Raw genomic sequence first — 20,819 nt, 5'->3', positions numbered from 1 at the left:
TTTATCACTTCAGGTGCCTGAATATGGTCAGAGCCTTTCTAAATCTCCAACAACACGTGGGCCGGTCAGCAACTTCCATGTAAATTACACCACGTTTTATTCAACTGGATGACCCTAAGAGTCAGAACAGGGACAGTGAAACGAAGACATCATATGTGTTCCGTGGGAGAAATATATATATTTATATATATATTGCTTTAAACTTAAAATTGGTACTTGAAGCAAAATTTCTCATTTACTTTGAGCAGATGAAGTTTCCATAAAAGTAAACATATTAGAGCAGGACAAGATGTGTGCTTTTACCATCATAAAAGGTAGATTATAACCTGGTACCATTCTGGTGCTCAGTGAGCTGCATTATCACATACTGTTTTCATTAGATTGTACACATAGTGAGAACCAAGGCACAATTCTATTATCAAAGTAATTAATTTCACAATTTTTACTAATTGAGTCAACAGAGTAATTACTGTGAAATTTTTACTTTCTGAAGGAGAAACATTAATTAATTATAGGCTGTTATGTTGACTGCAGGAGCTAACTTCTGAATTCTGCATACACATTATTTTTATCTGTAAATATACCGTGATACAGCACAAATCATTTTGATAATAATACATTCTATGCTCTCTAAAATTGGTTCCTATTTAAATTGTATTTAATACAGTAATCTGTGTGTATTTATAATAGTTTTCTTTTTGTACTCAACATGAGAGATAAATATATAGAAATAGTATAATTATAACATATGATGAATTTACTACTAATACAAGATAGTGTTCAGTCTTTAAATTATCCATACAAACATAAGCTAACCTAAAATTCTCCCACATTTATTCAATTTGTATGTGAATGCAATGAACAAGGAAAACTGGAGACGAATGAATGTCTTTTGATTTGCAGTGTGGTGCAGAATATTGACTATTTCATGAACTTCCAGAAGAATGAACCCTTGTATTATCATAAGTTATGTTATTGAAAATGGTGCTTACAATGCTTACAATTTATTAGGTTTTCATCTTGGAAAATTCTACAATGGTAGTAGGAAATATGCCTCTGGTGGTCAAAAGATGCTTGTGTGTGCTTGAACTGTGAGGTTGCTTCATGACCTTTTCCCTGACCTGTGTACATTTTAATCTACATAGAGTAAATCTACTCCAATGAAAAATGATGGAAATGCTCTTTCTGCTATGGATTTCTGGATCTCTTTTTCATATTGCAAATCAAGAGATCGGCGATTGAGAAGAAAGTCAGGGAAGTGTTATTGAATGCTCACATGATCCAGGAGAAACTTGAAGATTTTTTTCCAGAGCAAAAGTTATTGCCCTCGCATGCAAACCATGTCAGAAGATATTCAAGGAAATGGTACAAGTTGCACTGAAGGTTTTACAAAATAAGGCCCTAGAAATTGACAAAATACCAACGGAATTGTTTTAACCAGCTGATGTAGTACTCGAAGCACTCACCTGACTATGCGAATACATTTGGTGGGTGCGGTGGGTGGAGGCATGGGAGGAATACAAGTTCACAGCATCCATGCCCTGAAATTAAATGATCCACCTGCAACAATCTTAGGAGGCAGCACATGCCCAAGACCGATTGTTATGATATAAAATTACAAGCTGCATAGAAGGCCTTGGCAAAATACTAGGCTCCAGGTATTGCAAGAATGTCAATTAAAGAAAAAAATATATATATATGGTGCAGTGTTTGAAGCAGTCCTTATGCTAGTTTAAGTAATTTGGAAGACAGCTATTTTGCCATCTCCCTAGACAAGATCAATACTTGTATCTATTCTAAAGAATGATAACTAATGGAATGGAGAAATTATCCAATAATAAAATTAATATCAAATAGGAAAACTCACGGCCATCTAGCTAATGCCAACTCATAGCGACCCTAATTTCAGAAAGTAAAATTTTTCTGAAAATCTAATGACTTCATACATTCAATGCACTAGGAATTAAATCTGATTTATATGAAATAGCATTTATTCATGTAATACCTGAGATATCATGACAGAAATATTCAAGCTCAGCAGCTTATTACTGGATACTACTTTTACCCACGTGATAAATTTTTCCTATGCATGTGCTCCTTGCCGGAGGGAACACACAGGAATGAAATCGGCAACCCTTGTGGAAAGAGAGAATGGAAAAGCTCAATCTCAGTTAAAGTCAGAGGCTGACAGAGCTGACAATTGGATGCTGATATGTGAGTTCAAACTGGAGCTGAGGAAAAACTAAAACAGGTCCAAGAGGGACAAAGTAAGACCTTGAGTGCTTCTATCTCCCAACTGAATTACAGACCATTTTAAGAATAGATTTGATGCCCGTAATACTACTAACTGAAAACCAAATGAGATCCAGGATGGCAGAGCTAAACCCTTGGTTGTATTTTACTATGAGGGTTCACGGAAACTAAGCTACATGACAATGAAGCAAAATTTAACTTTTCATAATAAGTTAACATCATATGTACTAGGAAAGTTTTTCTGATATTTTTAATGAATACTATACAGTGTTGTGAATATAAGTACATACTTTAGAGAAAGAGTCCAGTTTCATCAGCTCAATTACTAGCTGTACAAACAAGAACAGATTAATGTTTCCATAAATCATTTTCTCCATATGTGAACTAGAAAAAAGAAGAAAAACAAGAAGACTATCAGTAATTTTTTGAAGAATAAGATAATTAATCCACATAACACTCAGAATATTATGGGTAGATTTAAAGAAACCAGTATGTGGGAAATATTATTTTTCATTCCACAGTTTGATTAAAGTGATTATTTATGATTCTATAAACACACATAAAAGAGTCTGCATACCGTTGTCTTCTCACAGCTGAGTTTTGTTTTTTAATTTGTTTTTAACAATGTACACAAGACTCTGATTTGATACTCTAATACAGGAATTTAGTGAATCGATTGAATTACTACCTTAATCAACAAACACATACACAAATGAAACCCCCTCTATATATATGGAAATGATGTTAAGTTATTTTTCTATGTTGTTTTAAGTTATCTATAATTAAGTTTGCAACTCATATGGGGAGAATTTAGAGTCACTTAGTTAAACATAATTCTATATTTAATCCTCAACAAAAATATATAGTTAATATTTCAGCATATTTTGCTACCTAATTTTGAAACTGTCAGTGTTAACTATGTAGTCTTCATATATTAATGCAGAAATATTTTTATTTGACCAATTTAGATTCTCTTACTGATATTTTAAATAGCTATAATATTACTATAGATCTTTCAAAACTCAAAAATTCACTTTTTCTGGGTCAATTGTTAATAACAGAGACCCTATAGGACAAGGGAGAATTTCCCCTTTGTGTTTCTGAGACTGTAAGTCTACAGGAGTAGAAAGCCTTGCGGTTCCTCTGAGGAGTGATTGGTGGGTTCAAACTGCTGACCTTAAGGTAAGGAGCCAAATGCATCGACAGCACACTCTACATGAAAATATAGATTTAAAGGGAGTCACGTATTTAAATGACATGAGCGGACTTGTTCTGGAAATGAAAATAACTACATAAGTTACTTTTAAAAAGTGGTTTGGTTCATTGTAGATTCTCTAAAAATTGTCATTTTTGAATGATATTTCTAGGGATTTTTTCATAATTGTAAGTAGAGTTTTTGATATATGTGACAATGTGAAATCATTTTAATAGTTAATATAAAAAAGGGTGAGATAATGGCCTCCTGGCCAACTCTAATAACATGATGATGCATAACCTTCATTAACCTATTTTATTGAAATATGCATCTGGATGAGTGGGTGTGAGTACACATGTGAGCATGCACGTGTTTCCTTTACCTCCATGTTATGTTCACACTGGATACTCCTAGGTAATGTATGAGAGCTGAAATACTGAGTACCTTGGTTTGCAGAAGGATTTGGATGACAGTGATAGACAGATTAAGCCTCTATTGAAACCCTTCTGATTAGTCATCAAGAAGGTAAATAGTCTTGCTTCGGGAAGAGTGCCTTTGAAAAATCGATGATCTCTATCCACCTCCAGACAGCCCAAGCGCTCCTTGGGCAGTCACTCTTAGATCATTGGTTGGGTGTGTCTCTTGATAGAGATCATAATATTGGGGGCAGGGGAGGAGGTTGCATAGTCTGACTCGTGGCCTATTAGTTAGGCCCTTCCCGTCTTGGTTAGAAGGCCCTAGTTCAATCTTGTAAGCTCTTCTAACCAATCGTGGTCCCCTTCCTGCTTGTGTATCACCACCTGTAACTGAGAGGTGAATTTGTGTCGGTTCCCTTGCTTTGTGACTGGCCTTTTTTAACTAGCATTCAGACCATGAATGGAGAAGGTGATTTTGACCTCATGCTTATGACCTCTCATCTAGATGATGTGTTTGTGTCTTTGTGTTCTCTTTGTCTCATTCAAGATTTAATAATGTTCTTCTTAACTTATATTTGAGATCATTGTTCCCTTTCAAGCCTAATATGGCAACTATTAGTATATTTAACATATATGTATATTTAAATGTGATCTTTATACTCATGAGTATATACTTTTAATACAATCATATGGCATCTTCATGAAAGTAACACATAGCAATTAATATATGATAGTTTTCCAGGAAGGCATGAGTAGATAAGTGCAATGAAATATCCTGAAAAGTGAAATGAAGTGAAAACCCAATTTTATCCATTAGATTTATCAAAATTTAGATAAACTTAACCATATCAGTAAAGATGGAATTACAAGCAAAAGCTACCATATAGTTCCATCATTAATAATAATGAGATGAAAAATAGAAAAAATATGGCTGGATACTTGAAAGACAGGTTACATTCACAAAAGCTTGTCTTTGTGTCTTCTTGCTAGTTGGCTATTTTTTTAATTAAAAAGATACACTGATATAAATATTTATGGCAAAAAATACAGTACCCGCAAAAAGGAAAATAGTAAAATAATAAGTTAAAATATGATAAATTATATGAAATATTTTCATGAGAGATTTGCAGGAATCTAAGGGAGCAACTAGTGATTTTTTTATTGAAATCTCTTTACTTGCTTTTTATTGAGTTGCAATTCACTTGTGTGGTGAATTTTAACTATTAACCATTCAGTCAGCAACCCAGTAGTTAAACCACTGAACAACAAAGCTCCTGAAAACACAGCAACAATTTTGATTAATAGTAGTAATTTATTTGTGGGTACAAACTATATAGACAGTAATTATCTTTGTGGCCATCAGTGGTAGGATTTTGCAGATATAGTGTAAGGAAAGGACCAGTGTCGAGAGGATGCTGGCCTGTTTCAGTGAGAGTAAATGATAATTTGTGTAAATCTGAAAAATTTTTAAGGAAAAGGAAGAAAGCACATGGTAGGTGAGTAAAGAGAAAAATCAAGGGAAAACTATACTGACAGAACTTGAATGATGGAATAGTAATTGAGTAAGAACTGCTTCTTGTGATAACAAGTGAGATGTGTGAGCAGAGAAACTGATGGTGAGACCAATAAGGGATATAGTTATGAGGGCAAAGCAGTGGGTGACTAGGGGGCAGGATATAATATACATGAGTTGGGAAGTTACTCAGAATATTGGCAATATTTGAACTGGGTAAGAATATCATAATAAGATGTTAAATGGGGAGTGACTAACAGATGATTTTTCCCCAACAGTGGATGAGAAAGGTAGATGAAAATAAGCTCATATAATCTTCAAAATGTGTAGAAGAAGCTTTAAGAGCACAGAATAATAATACATAAATATCATTAAGGACCAAATGAATTTCATAATTCAATTTTCTGTCACTGATATAGGTGCCATAGAAAATAACAAATTGAGTTAGCTGTAGTGAATATAATAATCATAGTTCATGTACATTTTTAAGGATGGATGATATAAGAAATATTGAAGTAGTTGTATTGATTAATCACAGACTGTACATATGTAGTCACATTCATATTACACCTAAGTTAAAATTTTTATTTTTAAAATAATAGGATGTAAGCCCTCATTGGGGCTTCAAATGTGCTAGGAAAAAATAGAATGAAATGATAAAGAAAAATGTTCATGAACTTTTGTGTTCATGTGTATGTGCTCCCTTATGTGTATGTGCATGTGTATGCATGGATATATAACAATTTTATTCCTTAATTATAGCTTCCCAAAATATACTTTTTAAAACCTGAATTCATTTCTACGTGACTGAGGGCCATAGTCTCTGTGGGTTAGTGCTTCAATCAGGTCTGGTCTAATGATTTTGAGGTTGCTTTACATATTTTCTGTCACTCTATTGAGGACCCTCCAAGGTGATCACTTTTAGAACAACAGTTGGAAGTGGTAGCGGTGCAACATCTACTTCTGACACTAAGGGCCAGAAGTAGATGCCTTTGAGGTTCATTGTTCATCACATGATTCACACCTTAGATGCTCTCAGGAATGTTTACGATCCCAGTCACCACTCCCCAAAGGAAGTTGTAGAACCTTGTCCTCATGCATTTTGTTTTCTCAGTTGGAATTATGCACCCCAAGACCATGATCCTAAGCCTTCACGTGTTTGCTTATGGCACATTGTGTTTGGTTATGGTAAATAATTTCATTACTTTTCCACCCTTATGTTTCACCAATTTCATGGCTTTGTTTTTAACTAGTAAAGAACCGTGTACAAATAGTGTCTGTCAAACCTGTACATATCCATGAGTATATTCTCACACATCTTCCATATACATCCAACGTGTTATCTATCCATTATAGATTCATAGAATGCTTGCCTGGCAATTATATAAGCAACTTCCTATTAAAATTTTTTTTTCAAAACTCCTTATTTAGAAATTTGACATTCATCATTGCAAAACATTTAATGTGATCTGGAATATATCCTTTCCCTGTTTCTCTCTTGGTATTTAATTGAAGTAAAATAAGTTAATTTTTAAAATTCATTGATTTTTTTGCTGGGGGAGTTCATAGCTTTCCTTGTTTATGCTGACCCCTTTTAACTAGAAACTTCATGCTTACTGCTTCCATGGAATTCATTCATTTTGTTTCTTTATTAATTTCTTCTTTTTTATCATTCTGGCTGTGTTTTGTTTTTACTTCGTGAAAATGATTATTTAAGATCATTATAGTCACCCTAGTGGGGCAGTGATTAAAGCACTTGGCTGCTAACCCAAAGGTTGGCAGTGTAAAATCATCAGCTGCACTGTGGGAGAAATACGCAGCAGTCTACTTAGATGAAGATTTGCAGTCTTGGAAAGTCTTCAGAGCAGTTCTAGTCTGTGGTCAGCATTTCTATGAGTCAGAATCAACTCATTGGCAGTGGATTTATTTGGGAAAGATTGCTGTACTTTGTTTCAGACTGCAACATTTCATTTTGTTGTATTTTTAATTTTATCTTTGTGTTTACTACTTTGTGTTTACTACATAGGAAATCAGATGTGCTATCTGAACAAGCATGGTGTATTTATTTCAGGAAAGTGCCATCTTAATTTCCTTATGAGATATTTCTTTTGCATTATATATTATGAAATTTCCTTCATGTTATTTAAAATCCATGTATATATTTGACTATTTTATGTCATGAAAGATATTCACCTAATTATCTGGTAAGCTATGTCTTTTAATAGTTTGTAATTGAAAATTAAAAGGAAAACAAGGGACAAGGGAAAATACATCATTAGAGATTTTTAATCTTGGACCAGTCAGTTCGTCTAGAGACAAATGCTCAAAGTCTACCTAGTGGTGTATAAGCCTGGATAGTTATTTTAAATTATCCTGAATCTCCCTGTAACTCTGATACTACTTTTCCGATAGATTCTACAGCAGCATTTCTTGAAAGAATTGTCAAAGTATGTTTACAATGATCACTCTCCTTCATATCTCTGTTGAGACAAAACAGGCTTTTACCAAATTTTCCTGCAGAAGGGCTCTCTTTATAGTACCAAATGGCCTGCACATTGGTAAATTTTTAGGAAATCTTCTCAAAGAACACATAATTTCCATTTTAACTTCACTGATTTGAGATGATAGGACAATATATCAATCCACCTATTATGCATTGAATTGTCTCTCCCCAAAATATGGATCAGCTTGACGAGGTCAAGTTCCCAGTAGTTCATGCATTATATAATGAGCCAGTGTGTCAGTTACACAATAATTTCCCAAGTTATGACCTGATGTGATAAACCAATAAAAACATAAGGTGGATTACTGTAGTAATCTTTAATCCTCAAAAGGGTGGTCTCCTTTCAACATATGTGGACACTGTGGTAATGTTTGCTTGCATTTTTCTTCATCTCTGATTCCTGGACTTGAGCCAGTGGGCTTTCTTATTACCCAACGAATCGGAGAGTCAGCAGCTTGACACTCTGCCCACTGATCTTAAAATCATTTTCCTCTGCAGGCAGGAAACTATCATCTGACCTGCTCAACCTGTTCCACATACATACATGCACCTACCCATACACATGAAGGAGCTTACAAAACTCACAAATTTTTTTCTTTATGTTTTCATTCTATTTTTCAACAAAATCTATTAAATTTTATTTTTAAAATAGAATTATTAACTTAGGTGTTCATTTATTTGAGACTAATTATGTATAGTCTATGATGAATTAATACTTTTACATTTTTTATAGCTTGCTGCATGAAAGTTTATAAAGCCAATCAAGTTTTCCATTCTACAGTTTATGTATATGTTTGTTTCATGTCATTGATAACAATGCCTACTACAAAATATTCCTCATTCCATTTTCTTCCAGTATTTCCTGTTTCCAGAAGCCCAGGAGGGTTAGGAAAGGAGGAAGGATGACAACAGGAAACACTAGAAGGATTGAAATGAGGGATTTCATGGAGAGGGGATTACCCTTTCACCTCCAATGGTTGGCAAAATGGATGAATGGATTATTATAAGAGCTGTAAGATCATCCAATAAAATGATTTTAAAAATGAAAGAAAAGTGAAATAGCATGAGTTTCTAATGACTGACACATTGGGGAGATGTATAGAGAGAACGTACCTAACCAGAAGAAATAATATTATAGTAATTGGTTTGAGTCTATTGATCTATACCTAAGCTTTCAAAAAGTTATATAGATCATTAAATAACAGTTAAGACTGATCTTTGATACAATAGACACAAGTTTCAACTTACAATTAGAAAAAGAATACATCATTCTAAATAAAATTTTCAAAAGATCTGTTTTCAAATTTTGGTAGTTCACTTTCTTTATTGAAGAAAACAAAACTTGTCTGTGAATATAGACCACATTCATCAAGAGGAATAATGCTCTGTTATTTGTCAAATTGCTTCAATAAATTACCAAGCCTTATGTTAAATACAGCCTTAAGATAGAGAATTTGGCTCAAGAAACTGTGAATAGTTGTCATGACACAATCATTGTCCATATGTTCTTTGGATATTTGTAGAATGCATGAGAATAAATCAGGTTCTGTCAGAGTTTAGTGGTATAAAACTAATTTTGTTTTATAATTCTGTAGAAAATTTTTATTTAAAGGTCAATAAGTTCATTGACTTAACATTCTGATAACAATACATTAATAATTTTCAATATACTTGAATTATGTCTCTTTTGAATATTACTCATATTTGTTCATACCTTTTTTTAGTGAACAGAAGGATATGTTCTTTTATTGACTTCTAGTGTGTGATAATATTTAATTTCCTGTATTTTAACATTATTTTGCTTCCTGAATATTTTATAGAAACCCCAACATGTCATGATAACTTAAAGGAATCTCAGTAACTGACTTATGTATTAGGAATTGAATAAAATATCTATTACATTCCCATGTACATGTTTATGATTTAGTGGCTCAATACAGTAATCAGTTCATAATTCTGTTAGTTTATAATGAGGGTTGGACTGTGTTGGGTTGGTCTTCTGCTGAATACAGGTCAGCTCACCTATACACCAGCAGTCACCTGGAAGTCAATGGATTTACTCAAATGCCCAAATAACTGTGTTATTCTATGTAACAGAGTTAACTTCCAGCGAGCTAGTAAGCCCAGTCCTGTTCAAGTGGTGTAGTCATAGATATAGCAGCACATGACAACCACAATTGCTTGTACCATATAATATTGGCCAAATAGTCATATATTTCAGTCCAGAAGAAGAGTTAGAAGACACACAAATAGATACAATTATTGGAGGGGAAACATTCAAGTCACCTTTGCTTTATATTACCACCAAGTTTTCATTTTATAGACTTCCACATTTATCCTTTTCCTTGAGAATATATTTCATCTAATGGATTTCTGGGAGCCCTAGAGATGTGGGGAATGGCCAGCCCCCACAACTAATCGCGGGTTTGATAGGCACAATTGTATGGTTAAAATATATATAATGATTATGATAAAGTCATAGAGATCATGAGAGAGAAAAGAGAGGTTGAAATAAAGTACTCAGACTCATTTCATGGTAGCATTCTCACCTCCTGGACGGCCATGATCTCAACAGCCAGGTCCGTGCCTGGGAGAGCGTGGATGAGAGCCTTTCTTTATTGTTAACCAAGGCTTATATCTACTTAGGAGGGCATGAGCGCAGGTAATCATACGTCACAGGAGGGGTCTGTATAATAGGCAATACAAGCAATAGGAGGGGGATATACAATGGCATAAGCATAACAGGAAGGGATGAGCTAGGGGTGTACACATAATAGGAAGGGGAAGGACTAGGGGAATGCATGTGACAAGAGGGGCGGACCCTAGACTCATGATGGCGGCCTAACCTTGGCCACCCTTGAGTTGGCTTGACCTCCCTGGGCTCTCCTTCAGGGAAACAATTTACTACTATCCTTATCAGAAGAGACTGGGCCCTACTTGTTGTGGGATAAACAGTGGTGTCTGCTTGCTCTGGATAGCTGATAAACCTTAGGGAGAATAACCGCTGATCTACTTCTGTTGACCTCCAAGTTTATAGTCATTTGCAAGCAGCTAAGTGTGGCATACATTTGGGGGAGACAGCTTGGGAGACATTTTTCTGTTTCCCACATGGTGGTGCAGTGGTTAGAGTTGGGCTGAGCCCTGCATGGACGGGAATTGAAACCACCAGCAGTTTGGAGGGAGAAAGAATGGACTTGCTACCCTCATAACAATTACAGTCTCAGAAACTCACAGGGGGTTACTATAAGGCAGCATGGGCTCAATGGCAGTGAGAATGCATTTCTACTTTTACATTGAAGTGGTCATTCTATATCTAAGAAGAGTCCCTGCATTTCCTTGTCTGGTGGCATAGTGGTTACACTGTCGAATGCTAATCATAAGGTCGGCCTTTCCAAACCATCATCTGTTCCCTGGGAGAAAGATGTCCATTTTCAATTCTGGAACGAGTAAATTGTCTCGAAAAACACAGAGGCAGTTCCACCCTGTCCTTGAGGGTGGCCATGTGTCAGTTGACTTGGTAACCGTGAGTTTTCAGTTTTGTTTTGATTTGTTTTGAATGAATGAATTAAATCCCCCAAAAGTTGCAATCAAATGAGAAGGTAACTGTGTTTGGAAATAGCGTTTTCTTTTGTCATCCATACTGGTGTAGAGTGAGTGCTAATCCTAATCCCTTTATTATCTAGTAGATTATAAAGAATAGACCAGACACAGAAAGACACACACTAGGGGAAGATGACGTTTGAGGAATTATCTACAAGCAAAGGAAATACAGTACTGTTGTCATAGAAGTTAACAAATTAAACAAATAAGCATAAAACAACAACAACAAAATATCAAACCATTTGCCATCAATTCAATCATGCCCCATAATGTGAGAGGCTTTCCAAGGCTGAACTCTTTATGGAAGCAAATGTTCTACCAGGAGAAGTTCGTGGGTATAGCAGTTACACAATTATACGTAAACTTGAAAGTAGATCAAATATATCAAAGTGTTGGGGTAGAAACCAACTATCTATCAGGTGACAGCCTAATGACGCCTCCTTGTGGGCATGGCCTTCTCATAAGGAGGGCTCTCACTGCGCCTTCCCTCCACTGCTTACTGGCCACCTGGAGAGCAGCTGGAGCCCATGCAGGTTTCCACTGACCTTGGATAACCGGACATTGCACCCACAGGCCTTTGATATACCTGCATTCTGCATCATTGCATGTGACTGCATGAGTCTGAAGAGGGTCTTATCAACCAGTATTGGACTTACGGTTTGGATTTTACTGGGCTGAGATGCTTTCTTGATAGATAATTACTCCTTGATATAAAGCTCTCTCTTATACATATATGAGTATCGTTGGATTTGTTTCTTTAGTCTACCTGGCCTATCTCAGTGGGTTGAGACACCCATTGTTTAGCTGAGTGTTTGTATTACTGTACTACCAAGAAAGGGATTTTATCCCCCAGCTTTAAGAGAGAGACCGAAAGTGAAAGAACGAAAACCACCCTGCCGCTACCCTGAATTTATATTTGTAACTTCCAGAGTTGTGGCAAAATACATTTCCCTTCTTTAAAGTCACTCACTTGGTGGTCTTGGGTTATGGTGACCCTAGAAAATTAACCTTAACCCTAACCTAATTTATATCACCCCCACACTCCCCATTATTGCTTCTGTTTCAGGACAGCATTACTGTGTGTGAGAGGCAGCAAATCCTTGATGTTTGAACATGGTTTACCAAGCCAGATCGACAGACACTTAATCTTAACTGCACCAATGATTGTTGAGCAACTTGGGGAAAGTTTTCTAATGCTGTACTCTTATGTTTTCTTATCTGGAAAAGGAAATGCAAGTAATATCTTTGGTATAGGTATAGCATTTGCCTGCAATTTAAATGATTAGTTAGATAAGTCTCTCAGTTGAGGTGATATACATTCCATGTTGATAAGAACCAGAGATTTGATAAATATGGTAAACAGTGTCCATAGTGCTTGCAAAAGCATAATGAGTACTCTGTAAATATGCTTCTAGTGATTAAATTATTTTATTATATTTACATCACCTTATTTTGGGGTCATCTCAATAGCATGTTCTCAGAAGGACATTTAGTGGCAGGAAGCAAAATCTGCAGTCCATTAACTCTTGAACAGTTTACCACATCTTTTCATTTATACCTATGACTAACATATTGTATATTACGTAACAATCTGCTCTCTAGTCTACTACCTGTTTTAACAATTAGATTGTAAGCAATGTCTATAAAGAGATTTTATATAATTCTATACATCCTTAAGGTCTGGAAATGTCAAGTATAATATTTTCCCTCTGTAACTGCATTCCCATTATGTTAGCAAATCTAATTTTTAATCAGTAATTAATGTATGCTGGAATGAATATGCAAAATAAAATTTATGTAGCCCAATATATAAGACTTATAAGCGATTTGTATCCATTTTTTGTCATTATGTAGAGGATCTATATTTGATATCATGGCACGGATACTTTTATAGTATAGCGTAAGATAGCTGTGAGGGTGAGGAATTATGGCAACTAGACGTTCCTGGGTCAGGGTAGAGTTGGTAGCCTGATCAAACTTCCTTGGCAGGGTGACCTTTTGTTTAAGAAAGAGAGGACGCACAGTCAAATCCTCTTTCCTCCTACATCTTCTGCAGAAGCAGGGTCTTGAGTGATTCCTTGATCTCTTGTTGTGTTGCCTGCTGATCCAAGGAACTGTGAGTGGCTACCAAGGTGATTTCATTTGGTCAACTATGGGCCTATACTATAGCTATAGCTTAGATATAGACATAGGCATAGACCAAGCTGTGTATCCATTGACCATGAAGTATATTTCCTCTAGGGTATAATCCAATCATTAACTATTTTCCCTTCTTAATTGCATTTAAAGACCTCTGGTGCTACTTTCTGGTAGCATCAGATTGTTAACTACAAAGTTGCAGTTTAAAACCACCAGCTACTGCCTCAGGGGAAAGATTCACAGCCTGAGAAACCTATATACTAGAGTCATAATGAATTAGGATTTAATTGATGTCTCTACTTTTTGTTTTGTTTTTCTTTTTTGTAACTCTCCGAGTTACATTGAATGCTGAGACCCATGTCCCTACAAGAAAGCATATCGTAGTGATATTATACAAATATATCATGTTCTCCAATTCCGACCTTTTATCTTTTGTTTGCTCACCTTTTCCCATACATTTACTCTTCAGATCTTGATACACTGTGAGCAGGGGGCTTTCATTTTTTATTTGGTTAAATCTCAAATACTCTTCGGCATTATGTGTAATGTCATGGGTTAATTTCTGCTTCAGTGAGCAGATTTTCTTCCATGATGGCTTGTCTCCAATCTGTGGCATTTTGTTCATTTGTTTAATCTAGTTTATCAACTAGATAATTTGTTTAATTTAGTTGTCAACTCAGGATATTTGTTGATAAATTGCTTGAATATTTCTGTCTTTATGTAATGGCTATATTGTCTGATTGACTTGCTTTTCTAAAGTAGCATTTTATTTAATCTTAGGCTGAAAAGTTCCAGCTACTGAGATTTAAAAAAAAATCATTTTATTGTGGCTCATACAACTCTTATCACAATCCATACATACATCAATTGTATAAAGCACTCTTATTAATCTGTTGCCCACATCATTCTCAAAATTGGCTTTCTGCTTGGGTTCCTGGAATCAGCTCCTCATTTTCCTTTTTCCCGTTCCCCTCCCTCCCTGCTCTCCACTCCCTCATGAACCCTTGATAATTTATAAATTATTATTTTATGTTATCTTACACCGCCGGGCATCTCCCTTCACCCACCCTTCTTTTGCCCATCCCCCAGAGAGGAGGTTATATGTAGATCCTTTTGATCAATTCCCTCTTTCTACCCCTGCTTCCCTCCCAGTATCGCCACTCTCACTGCTGATCCTGAGGGGTCCATCTGTCCTAGGGTCCCTGTGTTTCTAGTTCCCATCTGTACCACTGAGCATCCTCTGGTCTATGATTAAATTTGCATCTGCCAAAATAAGGTATCCATCTGCAGTTAAAAGGTATGAGTCCATATGATTTGTAAAATGTATTTTAAAACTTTCTAGATTTGGGGTAAACAATTCACTTCTGATTTGTTGGCCTCAGCATAGCAAAACTGCCATATTGACGTTTGACAAGGTGGCAGAGAAGCAAGAACCAATAGCACTGAAAGAAGTCCTTGCAGCCTCAAAGGCATTAGCAAAACACAAGGCTTGACTGAGTAATAACTGAATGATCAAACAAACTGATGAAGAATTGAAAGCATTCATTCATCTATGCCAAGAAATTTAGAAGACAGCTCATGTCTAACCAACTGAAAAAGATATATGTTTGTGTCCATTGAAAAGAAAGATGATCCAAAACAATGACAAAATTAGTGAAAAACATCCAAATATCACATGCATGTCAAGCTTGTCTAAAGATAATTCAGCATTGGTTGCAGCAGTACATCAACAGGGAGGTGCCACAAATTCAAGCCAGCTTCAAAAGAGGATGTGATACGAGGAATATCACTGCTGACAGCATGTATATCTGAGTGAATACAGAGATTACTAGAAATTTATTGTGTAAGAGTATTTGACTGTGTATATCATAACAAAGGTTGGATACTATTGATAAGACCTGGAATTCCAGAATGATTCATTTGTGCATATGCAGAACCTGTACATGGCTCAAGAAACACTCATTTAAGCACAAGTGAATACTGCTTGTTTTAAAACCAGGAAAGATGTGTAGCAGGGTTATATCCTTTCCCAATACCTATCAGTCTATAGATAGAGCAGTTAATCTGAGAGGCTGGACTATATGAAGAGGAGGTCATAATTAGGACTGAAAGAAGGTTTATTAACAACCTTATTTACGCAGATGAAACAACTTGATTATGGAAAACCGGGACACAGGACTTGAACCACTTTCTGATGAAGAGTAAGGAACGCAGCATTTGGAATACATTGCAACTCAATAACAAGAAAGCCAAAATTCTCACAACGTGACCCATAGGCAACATCATGACAAACGTTAGAAGATTAAAGTTGTCCTGGATTTCATTTTGCTGGAATCCAGCATCAGTGCTCATGGAGGGAGCTATCAAGAACTCAACTTCCTGTTTTATTGAGTAAATCGCTGCACAAGAACTCTTTCGTGTGTTGAAGAACAAGGATATAATTTTGAAGACTCAGAGACACCTGCTGCAAGCCATGCTGTATTCCTCTGCGTCTTAAGTGCTTGCAAGTTTGACAATGAATAAGAAGGACCTTATAAGAATTGATGCACGTGTATTATGGTACAGGTGGAGAATAGTGAAAAGTTCTGAGGACTGCGAGAAGAACAAATGAATCTGTACACGGAGTACAACCAGAATGCTCCTTAGATGGGAGGATGGCAAGACTGATTCTCACAGACTAGGACTTGTCATCTCCACAGCACAGTCCCTGGAAAAGAACATCATGCTCAGTAAAGTGGAAGGTTAGGGAACAAAAGAAAAAGAGGAAGACTCTCAACAAGATGTATTGACCAACTGCCACAATATCTTCAAACATCACACTTGAAGAATGGTCTTGGGCTCTGTGATGCTTTGTTTGCTCTTTCACAGGACCGCTCTTACCTTTGACCCGACTCAATGTCATCTAGCAACAACAGCAGCCTGAGGTAGATGAGCTGGACTGGTGCTGGCCCTTTTGCATTGGACACGCAGCGAGCTTGCTCCACCTAGAAGAGCAAATTAAAGAGGACTACCATTGCATTGGTAATAAAATTAACTTTTTGAGATCTTTCTTGAAATATAGTGCTGTATCTGATAGAATAATAACTATACTCAAGTAAGGAAGAAAAGTGAATACAGTGACTATATCATTGATGAAGAAAGTAAAGAATCTTATCAGCTTCTTCAGTCTGAAATTCAGTCTGATCAAACATGTAACGATTCATTGATAATTACAAGTGATTGGAATGTGACTATTGGAAACAAAGGGGAAAGCTCAGTAGTTAGAAAATAGAGCATGGTGATAGAAATGAAGCTGGAAGATCACATGATGGCATTTTGCATGACCAATTAGGTCTTCATTGTAAATATAATTTTTCAACAATCTGATTAGTGAATACACATGTGAGCCTGGCCAAGCAGACCATGCATAAATCAAATTGCCTCGATCTATAAGAAAAGACCAGGGGGAAACTGAATATCACCAGTCAAAACAGGACCAGGAGTCAATCATGAAACCTTCAATTGCTCATACAGAAGTTCAGTTTGAAACTGAAGGAAATTCAACAAGTCCATGAGAGTCACCATATGACCTTGAGTACAATGGCACCACAGTTGGGGTTTCATTTCGTTCCTTATTCATGTTTGAACATGGAGCAGTTTGAGACCCGAACATATCTTTCCCATGGGAAATCAAATCATTGATCCTGAGTCCGCCAAATTAGATATATAAATTAATTTTTCCAGGACATTAACACAAAGTTAACAACCCTAGATTGTGGAAATACCCTCTAAAACCGCTAAACACAGTGAATACAACACAATAAATATCAAAACAGTGCAATAAATAAAATTAACTTATTTTTCATTATGGTTGGTTGTTTAAAATCTTGTGGGTTTTTGGACTAGCTTCCCGTTGAAATCTCCACTAGCATTCCCACACGACAAGGACGTGAGGCCATCAGCCATAAGCTTGTGGCCCCGGCGGAACCTTTTCCTCTCAGGAATGAAGGTCCTATTGAACATTTCACCCCACAGGACCCCCACCCCCCAATTCCAGGTTTGATGCAGTTGAACACTTGCTGGGGAACTAAGCCCTCAGCCTCCATCTATTCTGTCCACAAATGCAGCTATGAATTTATCTCTTTTGTCTTTCTTGCACTCACCCCTTCTCCGTGACTTACTATTCGGTGCATGCCTGTTCTTTTTGAATTGTGCTCATCAGCCATGACTAGTTTTGAACTTGGACTTGGACTTGGACTTGGTTTTGAACATTGGACTTCCTTAGCACTTGGTCCCGAAGCATTTTTTATGAAACGACTCTTGAGTCTTTTAGCCTTCTTACACATCACTGTCTTGGATGTGCTCTTACCAAGGAGTTTTTTTCTTCGTCTCTCATTTATCCACATTAACTGTGACTTTCAACCTCTTCAGTGGGCTGTGTTCTTTGTGGTTAACAATTTCACCTGTCACTACATTAGTCACTTTAATCACATTTCTTTCCCATAATGTTGATTTAGACATGCTGTATGCAGTTGCCAAATTAGACAAGTGGATAATTGATTCGAATATTGCATTAATTTCTTTCTTTAACTCTGTAATCGTTAACACAGTTTTCCTATTCACTTTACTATTGGCATCAGTAACTTTCTTTGGAGTCATGGCTATGATATTTTACACCAAGAAAATTTTTTGAAAAGCATAAAGACAAGTGTTTTAACACTCTAAAACAAACACTGGATGTTGACTGAGCAAGAGCTGCCAGTGCTTTGAATAAGGTGTCTCCCCTTTGTGTCTGAGGTGAGATGGGGCGTGTGACTCACTTTCTGCCAGTACAGGCATTTTCAAGTCTGATTTTTGGTTTGACTTGGTAAAACTGAGCAAATTATTTTCTGAACATGCCTGTTTGAGTAGTGAAAAGTTCAAACATAGAGTCATTGGATAACCAAAGTATCACTGTGTATTCATGCACAGAGAGGTTTTTATCAAGGAAATAGTTTACACAGTTTTATTGGCTGGCATATTCCAAGTCCATGGATCAGACGTCAGACTAGATGCCTCTTCTGACTCTCACAGTTGCAGGGCTGATTTACTCAAGATGGATAGTGTTCTGAATGCAAAGGGAAAACAAAATGCTTTGAATATGATGATGGCAACATATGTACAAATGTGCTTGACACAATGGATGTAGGTATGGATTGTGATGAGAATTGTACCAGCCCCCAATAAAGTGATAAAAAAAACTATTGGGAAAAATAAATTAGGTGCAAACGTGATGAAAACAAAGCCTTCCACATTTCCCTAATTGAAAGCCATGATGAGAAATTTATTATATGATACCTTGGAAAGCTGAAATATGTCATCCACTTTGGGATAATTGAAATTAAAGAGTGCGGATTTTCAGAAGAGGAACAGAATAAATGTTTTGAAACACATTGCACACTCGAGTACTTCTTGACCCGATCTTGTTCTAAACCATTTAAAAAGAAAGGGTTTTTGTTTGTTTTCTTTACAGTTCTCTTGCATCAAATAAAGTTGTGAGCAAGAAGAGAGATTCATATCCCATCACAGATGTGTATTTTCTTTAAAATATATTACAATGCAAATAATTACTTGTAGACTTTCTGTTAATATAAACACATTTATATTTAAATGTATGTTAAATATCCTATACATTTTGAATAATTCTTTTAAATATAAATTGATGCCATGAACACAACACATCTAAATGTATACATTTAATTTTTAAATCAGTAATTTGGAAGCATGTTTTGATTGCCATTTCTATTTGAAAATAATTTTAAAACAAAAATATATTTCTGGCACAATTTCTATTTTTCTGTAACTAAAATACATTTAGATATTTTCTTAACCACATACAAGCAATAAAACCATAATGCATAATACTTTATCTGAAATGAACAATTTCAGAATTACTTAAAAATAACATTTCAAATGCGAGAAGGAAACATTAAGCTCAAAGGCAATGGATGGTACCCTTAGAATTTCCATTAAGTTGACCCACAGTTGTTAAAGAAATAATATGACTAATATAGATGTTTGCTGCCATGAAATAGTCTCCTCTTGTTCGTCCATGAATAGAAAAAACAAATTATCACTAGAAAACAAATTCTGGGAAAAATCTGAATATTTAAGTGCAAAAGAATATTTTAAAATAAAAATTATATGGCTGCTGTTGTTCTTAGGTGCCCTAAGTCAGTTCTGACTCATAGTGATCCTGTTTACAACAGAATAAAAAGCAAGCCCACCCAGAACCATCCACAACTGTTCTCGTGTTTGATTCCATGGTGGTAGACCCTGTGTCAATCCATCTCTGTGAGGGCCTTCTTATGTTTCGCTTCCTCTCCACTCTACCATGAGTGTATGGGGGCTTTAGTGCCATGTTGAGCAATTGTTGGATAGCTACCCACAAGGTAAGTTTGAACTGCTGACCTGTGGTTATCAGCCAATGTAACCCCCTATACAACCAGGGCTACTAATCTACAACACAATGTCACATTTATTGAAAGTAATCTTACCTCAAGAAAAAAAAGTGGATAAACAGATAGTAAGTTTGAATTTAACCTAATATTTGGTTAAATTAGCAACTTGAAGGCAATATAGGGAATGTGAACACATGCTTAATTATTCCTTGGCTATTTCAGAAAATTTCAGACTTGGTAACTCTCTGCAAGCTAAGTAACTCAGATATTTCATACAAGATAATATCTCAAGTAATTATAAAATAACTCATGAATAGTAAAACTATGTAATAAAATTGATTGAAGATAAGTACTCAGCCTCTCTAGATTCTCCAGAAAAAAAGATAAAGTAATTACAATGTTTAAGATTGAACAAATAGGTTATAAAACAGTAAAATACAGACTGTGGTCCCAATATATGTGGTGGGTGTGAATTGGGGTATGGCACATGGAGAGTTTCTTTGGTGCTGCTAATCTATTTCTGGACAAAACTGGTGGTTACTGTCATTATTATCATTTCTATCATTATTTATCATTATCATTATTTCTTTTTTTAAATCATTTTATTAGGAGCTCATACAGCTCTTATCACAATCCATACACACAGCAATTGTGTAAAGCGCATTTGTACATTCACTGCTCTCATCATTCTCAAAACATTTCCTCTCCACTTAAGCCCCCGGTATTAGGTCCTCATTTTCTTCCTCCCTCCCCACTCTCCCCTGCCTCATGAGCCCTGATA

This window comes from Echinops telfairi, unplaced genomic scaffold (assembly GCF_000313985.2).
Source record: "Echinops telfairi isolate 266 unplaced genomic scaffold, ASM31398v2 ScPeMD7_11;HRSCAF=52, whole genome shotgun sequence".
Lineage (NCBI taxonomy): Eukaryota > Metazoa > Chordata > Mammalia > Afrosoricida > Tenrecidae > Echinops > Echinops telfairi.
Note: the sequence above shows the minus strand (reverse complement) of the source record.